The sequence below is a fragment of the Rhinopithecus roxellana genome, chromosome 16, assembly GCF_007565055.1.
Source record: "Rhinopithecus roxellana isolate Shanxi Qingling chromosome 16, ASM756505v1, whole genome shotgun sequence".
In the NCBI taxonomy this organism is placed as follows: Eukaryota; Metazoa; Chordata; class Mammalia; order Primates; family Cercopithecidae; genus Rhinopithecus; species Rhinopithecus roxellana.
In genome coordinates, this window is record NC_044564.1 from 114546065 (window position 1) to 114554354 (window position 8290).

Consider the following 8290-nt stretch of genomic DNA (forward strand, 5'->3'; position numbering starts at 1 on the left):
AGTGCAGTGGCGCAATCTCGGCTCACTGCAAGCTCTGCCTCCTGGGTTCACGCCATTCTCCTGCCTCAGCCTCCCCAGTAGCTGGGACTACAGGTGCCCGCCACCATGCCCGGCTAATTTTTTTGTATTTTTAGTAGAGATGGGGTTTCACTGTGTTAGCCAGGATGGTCTCGATCTCCTGACCTCGTGATCCACCTGCCTCGGCCTCCCAAAGTGCTGGGATTACAGGCATGAGCCACTGATAAAGTATTTTTAAAGAAAACCTTCCATTTAATCTAAGCTGTCAAATTGCATAGTATATATTGTTAGCTTTGTTTTACATGCCTTCAAAAATGCAAACATGATTCTTAATTTAAGACCTCTATGAAAACAGGTCACTGGACCAATTTGGCCAGTTGTCTGACCCCTGTTCTACTTCACTCATTTGTGCTCTTATATTTATTACTGATATCCTCCTACTTAATTTTGATTTAATTTGCTTGCATTTTTCTTTCTTCATATGGTGGAACTTTACGTCATTGCTTTTAGACATTTATTCTCTTCTAACAAAACATATAAAGCTATAATTGTTTTTCTAAGCTGTGCACCAGGGCATCCCAAATTTTTTTTATTTTTTTATTTCATTTCAGTATTATCCAAACATTTTCTGATTCTCTTGTGATCTTTTATTTGACCCATAAGTGATTCAAAATTGTGATGTTTAATTTCCACATATTTGAGGATACTTCAGTTATCTTTGGGTTACTGGTTTTCAGTTTAATCCTGTTCACAGAATATATTCTGAATCTTTTCAATATTTTAAAATGTACCATGACTTTTAAAAAGGCATTCAGAAAATGGTCTTACTTGTTGAACGTCTCATGTGCACTTGAAAATAACGTATAGTATGCAGATGTTGAGTGAAATGTTCTATAAATGTCAATTAAATGAATTTGATAGGATTGGTCATGTCTATCACCTTCCTGCTGACTCTTTGTCTATTTGTTTTATCACTAATTGGGAAGGAAAGAAGTGCTGAGCTCTATAACTATAAGTCTGTCTGACCCTCCTTTCTATTCTCTCAGTTTTTTCTCTTTATTTTGAACCTCTTTAATTAGGTGTAATCACCTTTAGTTAGGATCGCTAGCTATGTTTTAATGAATTAACCCCTTTATCATTATCCATTATCTGTTTTTGTCCCCGGTAATATAGATTTTTTAAAAAAATAATTACCTTTATTATTGCTCGCTCTTTCTCTCTCTCTCTCTCTGTGTGTGTGTGTGTGTGTGTGTGTGTGTGCATATGCATGCATGTATGCATATAGATTCAAATTTTCAAATTAGTGTTTTGGATTGCTTGCTTTCAGCCTGAAGAACTTCCTTTATTATTTCTTGTAAGGCGGGTCAGTTAGCAATGAATTATCTCTTGCATTCATTTTTGAAAGATAAATGTTTTATGTTTTGCTGGGTATAAAATTCTTAGTTGACAATTTTCTTTATGAGGCAGGGTCTTGCTCTGTTGCCAGGCTGGAGAGCAGTGACATATTCATGGCTCACTGCAGCCTCCACTTCCCAGGCTCAAGAAATCTTCTTACCTCAGCCTCTCAAGTAGCTGAGACTACAGGTGCACACCACCACATCTGGTTAATTTTTAAAATTTGGGCAGAAACAGGGTCTCACTATGTATGTTGCCAGGGCTCAAACTCCTAGGCTCAAGCAATCCTCCCACCTCAGCCTCCAAAAGTGTTGGGATTATAGGCATGAGCCACCGTTCTTGGCCAACAGTTCTTTTAGGACTTTAAATGTGCCATCCCACTGCATCGTAGCCTCCATTTTCTTTCTGATGAGGAGTCAGCTGTTGATTTTATAAAGGCTCCCTTTTAATGACAAGTTGTTTTTCTCTTGTTGCTTTCAATATTTTCTCTGCATTTCAACATTTTAATATAATGTATCTGGGTGTATTAGTCAATTTTCACACTGCTATAAAGAACTGGCTGAGACTGGGCAATTTATAAAGAGAAGAGATTTAATTGACTCACAGTTCTGCATAGCTGGGGAAGACTCAGGAAACTTACAATCATGGCAAAAAGGTAGAAGGGAGGCCGGGTGCGGTAGCTCATGCCTGTAATGTTTTTCATCAAATTTGGGAAGTTTTCAGCCATCATTTTTTTCATATATTTTTCTTTCTCTTCTCTTGTCCTGAAATTTTCATTTTATATATATGTTGATGTGCTAAATGATATCCCACACTTCTCTGAGGCTGTGTTCATTTACCTTCACTCTTTTTTCCCTCTGTTTTCTGAATTTCATAATCTCTATCACTCTATCTTCAAGTTCACTGATCCTTTCCTCTGCCAGTTGAAATCTACTATAATCACAACTAGTGACTTTTTTCATTTAAATTATACTTTTCAACTCTGAAATATTCTGCTTATTTATCATTTCTGTCTCTGTTGATATTCTGTATTTGATGAGGTAGTCATAACGCCCTTCACTTTTTAAAGTATAATTTCCTTTAACTATTTGAGCACATTCATAATGGCTGATTTGAAGTCTTTGTGTATTGTCTGACATATGTGTCTTCTCACAGTTTCTATAGATTGCTTTTCCCCTATGTATGGGTTACATCATTCTGATTATTTTGATGCCTCATAATTTTTGTCAAAAAGTAGGTGATTTAGACAATATATCATAACAAGTTTAGATATGGATTTCTCCCAGGGTTTGCTGTTTGCTTGTTTACTTGTTTAGCAACTTGGCTAGACAATTTTAGCCAAATATTTCCTCCATAGTATGAAGTCTCTGATGTAACTTATCAGAGGGTTCAGCCTTGGGCATAAGTACAGTCATGCACAGAATTAATAGAAATGGTGGTGATGACTATGTGGGCGGGATAAGGACAAGAAAGACAATGAATTCTAATAATAATTGCTTTCTGAAAATATTACTTGGTTTTATATGAAACATAATAGTAAACTGGATCTGAAGGAAATTCTAAAAGACAGGTGTTCCACAAATTATTGGTGTCACTGCATAACCTGCATTATCATTTATTTTCCCAAAATGACAATGTTGAAGGGCAAGACAGACATAGATATTTTAGTTTGACATGTTTAGAAAACCAGTCTCACAATTTACAGTCCCACCTCAACATTCATCTTCAAAAATGACTAATACAACCATTACCCAGATCATGAATGCAATGGACTTAGTTAAAAATTATTATTTGAAATTTTAATTTTTAAAATTTAAATTAAAAATCATAGTTATTCACTATGTTCAATTTAAAAACATTATTTTTAATTTATAAATCTACAAAAGAAAAATTTGATGTAAGAAAAACTGGGTTCAAGTTCAATAGGGTATATCAATTTCATTTTCACTCAAGAAAAGGCTTAAAAGGTTTTTTGATACCAATCCTTCTTTTCATATTACTTGACAATGAATATTTATAACATGTAAGATTAGGTTATGCTTCAAAAGGTAATCATGCCTTAGATAATAACAGAATTTGTAGGAAAAGCTGTGAAAATAAAATGACAGCTCAAGGAAGGAAAAATTAATTTTTTCAAACTAAAAAATAACAGTATAACTTCCAATGTTCAGGCTGGTCAAAAGGAAATTTATAGGGCAGTAAAACTGACATACCTGAAGCAATATCCCCCAAAATATAACATTTCCAATACCTTCTATATATAAGGAATACGAATCTAATAATGTTTTTAAAATGCATGTTTCTTGTTAACTTGTTGAACAAAATGCAGGGAGAGGATACAAAATGCCATGATGCCTGATCAAATTAAATTCAATAATGTTTGGTGTTGAGGTGATGTGGCACCTATCCTTTCATGTGCCCAGTGGAACAGAACAGTGTGGGGACTAAAAACTTGGTCCGAAGCACCAGCTTACACTTACCAGCCATCTGGCCTTAGCTGGGGCAGGGACCCTTCCTGGACTCCACTTGCTTCATCTACAAAATGGAGAAAATGCCAGTCTTACAGATTTTCTGTACCTCACAGACCACAGATTTGTAATAATTAAATAAGAAGTATAGGTCACGTGCAGTGGCTCACACCTATGATCCCAGTACTTTGGGAGGATGAGGCAGGAGGATTGCTTGAGCCCAGGTGTTTGAGATCAGCCTGGGCAACAAAGTGCAACCCCACCTTTACAAAAAAATTATTTAAAAATATCTGGGTGCAGTGGTGCACAACTGTGGCCCCAGATATTTCACAATCTGAGGCTTGAGCCCAGGAGGCTGAGGCTGCAGTGAGCTATGATTGTGCCACCACACTCCAGCCTGGGTGACAGAGCAAGACCCTGTCTTTAAAATTAAAAAAGTATATGCTAAATTGCTTAACAAAATTCCTGTGTGGTAGAAACATCCAATAAAAGATTTAAAAAATTCACTCTGATCACCACAAGGAAACAAAGAACTCATGCTCTGCATAACAGTATTTGTCTAAATACTATACTGAGTTAAAACTAACAGAAGTGTGTGAACAGGAGTTCTGTGTGCAGAACTACTCAAGTGTGTAGCATGCCAAGCCTGTCAGCTGCCACTCTGCTGCTCTCTTTTGTGTTATTCTGGTGTCCTTCTTACCACTTTATACTTTACAGAAAACTACACTTTTAAAGCCTACAAATGACTTTGGATTACATAGAAATACATTAAATTTATTCTGTCTTCCTTCTTTACATATCAATAAAGTGTAAAGTGATATGTAACACATTTTTTACTCTCTTGTTAAATAACAAACCATATTGCTTTCTCAAACTGTCATTTGACATTTTGTGTTTTAAGAGGTGGGGAATATGTCTTTTAGTGTGATAAAGCAGTGTGAATATCCATTTTCACCTCCAATCAACAGATAATTTAAGATTGTAGGAATGCCATTCCTACATCATTTGCAGACTGGCCACTTATGTTTGTCACTTTATTTTCCTGATTAATAAATTTATTTTAAAAATATGCACTTCACAGTGAACAAGTTAATCATAGGTAATTGAGATTTTTCTACCATATTTTTAAAAACCTTCTAGTATTAGGTCCAAACCAAGGTGTCCAGTGTAATTTTTTTTGAAAGATGATTTTTCAAACCCGTCGAATTAGTGTGGTTCTCAGTATAAATTTTCTCATGCTTTTCTGAAGCTATTGTTAAAGGCATCCCATGCTTACTTAGTATATTCATAGAGTTTCCAGTCTGTATAAATTCTATAATATGTATTAAAGTTTTGATCACTGACTTATGGTTTCCTCATTCCATTAAAAGTTTCTGTTCAATATGAATTCTCTGATGAACAATGAGAGTAGATTTCTTGCTGAAGGCTTTTCTACAGTCATTGCATTCATAAGGTTTATCTCCAGTATTTCTATGATATACAGTGAGGTGTGATTTCTTGCTTAAAGCTTTTCCACATTCAGTGCATTCATAGGGTTTCTCTCCAGTATGATCTGATGTTCAATGAATTACGAACTCTGAACAAAGGCTTTACCACATCCATTGCATTTACATTGTTTGTCCCCAGTGTGAGTTCTCTGATGTACAATGAGATCTGATTTCTGAATAAAGGCTTTTTTACATTCATTACATTCAAAAGGTTTCTCCCCAGTATGAATTCTGTGGTGAACACTCAGTTCTGACTTTCTATTGAAGGCTTTTCCACACTCCTTACATCCATGCAGCTTCTCCCCAGTATGAGTTTTTTGATGTACTATCAGCAGAGTGCCAGATGAAGGCTTTCTCACATTCATTGCATTCATATGGTTTATCCCCAGTATGAGCCCTTTGATGGATAATAAGTGTTGACTTTTGATGAAAGCTTTCCCACATTCACTGCATTCATAGGGCTTCTCCCCTGTGTGGATCTTCTGATGAATGCTTTTTTTGACTTCTGGATGAATGTTTGACTTCTGGATGAATGCTTTCTCACACTCACTTCATTCATAGGGTTTCTCTCCTGTATGAGTTCTCTGATGTACAGTAAGTTGTGACTTCTGAATAAATGCCTTTTCACATTCATTACTTTTGTATGGTTTATCTCCTGTATGAATTCTGTGATGTACAGTGAGTCCTGACTTTTCACTGAAGACTTTTCCATACTGCATACATTTATATGGCTTCTTGCTGGTCAGAATTTGAGGTTGTGCAAAGAGGTGTGATTTCTAAATAAAGATGCTGATGTGTACATTAGATGTTCTGTTTAGAGGAACTGCTTTCCTCTATTAATGGCTTATCTACTCAGTCAATGACTTATTGTTAAATACAACTTGGTTCAAAAGCTTGTCTTGGTTTTCCTGATTATTTAACTCATTTTCAAGTTTCCATCCAGCCTTCAAAAATTGAGTATACTACCATGTTATAGAGTATACTTTTAGAAATTCTCTTTTGCAAAGTTAATTCATTAAATTTGGGTCTAATTTCAAAGTCTAAAATAAAGTCCAAATGTAAATATTACTTTGCTCTTCAGCTTTTAAGAAAACAAAACACAAAAGTCAAATAAAGTTCTTCATTTTAATGGAAATAGCTAGAAATCTGACAGTGAGTATGGTCAGCTTTGAAATTAAAGAATATCACCCAAGGATAAAGAATAAAACCTAAAGACAGAAGAAGAAACATATATGAGGCCGGGCGCGGTGGCTCAAGCCTATAATCCCAGCACTTTGGGAGGCCGAGACGGGCGGATCACGAGGTCAGGAGATCGAGACCATCCTGGCTAATACGGTGAAACCCCGTCTCTACTAAAAAATGCAAAAAAAAAAGAAAAAAAAAAAAAAACTAGCCGGGCGAGGTGGCGGGCGCCTGTAGTCCCAGCTACTCGGGAGGCTGAGGCAGGAGAATGGCGTAAACCCAGGAGGCGGAGCTTGCAGTGAGCTGAGATCCGGCCACTGCACTCCAGCCTGGGCGACAGAGCGAAACTCCGTCTCAAAAAAAAAAAAAAAAGAAACATATATGAAAAGAAGTAGGCAGGGGAACAGTGGAAAAAAGAAGAGTTGATGAATTCATTATCATAGTTTCACACGGTACCACATTCTTCACCTCACCTTCACTTGACCTCAAGGCTCTATAAATAGCAGAAGCAGAGCAAAATACAACTGCAGGAAAGATGTAGGAATGACACTAGCAAAGGGGTGTGAGAGTGAGCTGAAGTGACCAAAAGAAAGATTAAATGTACCCTAAATCTAGAAATACTTCACAAGTAACCAGAGAAATTAGAGCACAACTACAGAGAAAGGATTTTAAAGTGTGTGCATCTTAAAGGGTCAAATAACATATAAAGGCCAGGTACAAGATGGAACAAAACTCATTTAAAAAGAACAAGCATAGATCCAGAGGGAGAAAAAAGGAAAAAATGAAGAAACACTTCCTAGTAATTTGGTGGTGAAGACAGGGAAAAAAAGAAAAATGGGAAATTTTAGGGTCCTGTAAGACACATGAGAATCATAAAACCAGGAAACCTGAAACTCCTCCCCCATCATAGAAATGAGGATGGAGAAGAGGAGGAGAGAAAAGAGGAGAAAGAGAGGAAGAGGAAAGGGGAAGGAGAGAAAGAGAAGAGAAGGGGAAGAAAGGAGAGGAAAGGAAGAAAGTAAGGAACCCTGCTATTGTATTGTGAACCTTGCTATGTTAACAGAAAGAGGTTCCACAAAATTAGAAACCACATAAAAACCCTGGGATATGATAAAAATGAAGAGAAGAAAAGGACAGCTGATAGAGAACTATTATGGAAAATCAGGAAATAAATTTCTATAGAAATCAACAGAGAAAACTGCTCCCTGCAAAAAATAAACAAGCAAACAAAACTAGGCATGAGACAGAAGAAAATTTTGTCTGCCCTCCAAACAAAATTAAATATACTGAAATAAGCATTTGAGGACATGAAAATGGCCATGAATTGGAACTTCAAAAAATAAAAACTGAAGTGGATGAAAACCAGGGAGGAAAAAAAGCCAACTTTCTTTAAAATACTCAGAACAAAAAGTATGTAAGAGGAAATAGACATTTCAAATGTTGATAACTATTGAGGCAAATTCTTTATATTTGCCTCTATGTGTATAACGGAAAATATTCATACTGTAACATAAAAGAGAGAATATATGTTAAAAAAAATGCTGGAACGATGAACCAGAAAGCATTATAAATGGCTATCTAAAATGGTGGAGGTTGAGGGAAAAACAGTCAATGGAGAGGAATGAAAGCAAGACTTTTATGAGTATGTCATTCTATGTAGTTTCAACTTTTGAAACATGTAAAACTCTTACATTTTTAAAAAATTAAAATTCAGTCCAAAAAATAAGCCTCTAAAATAAA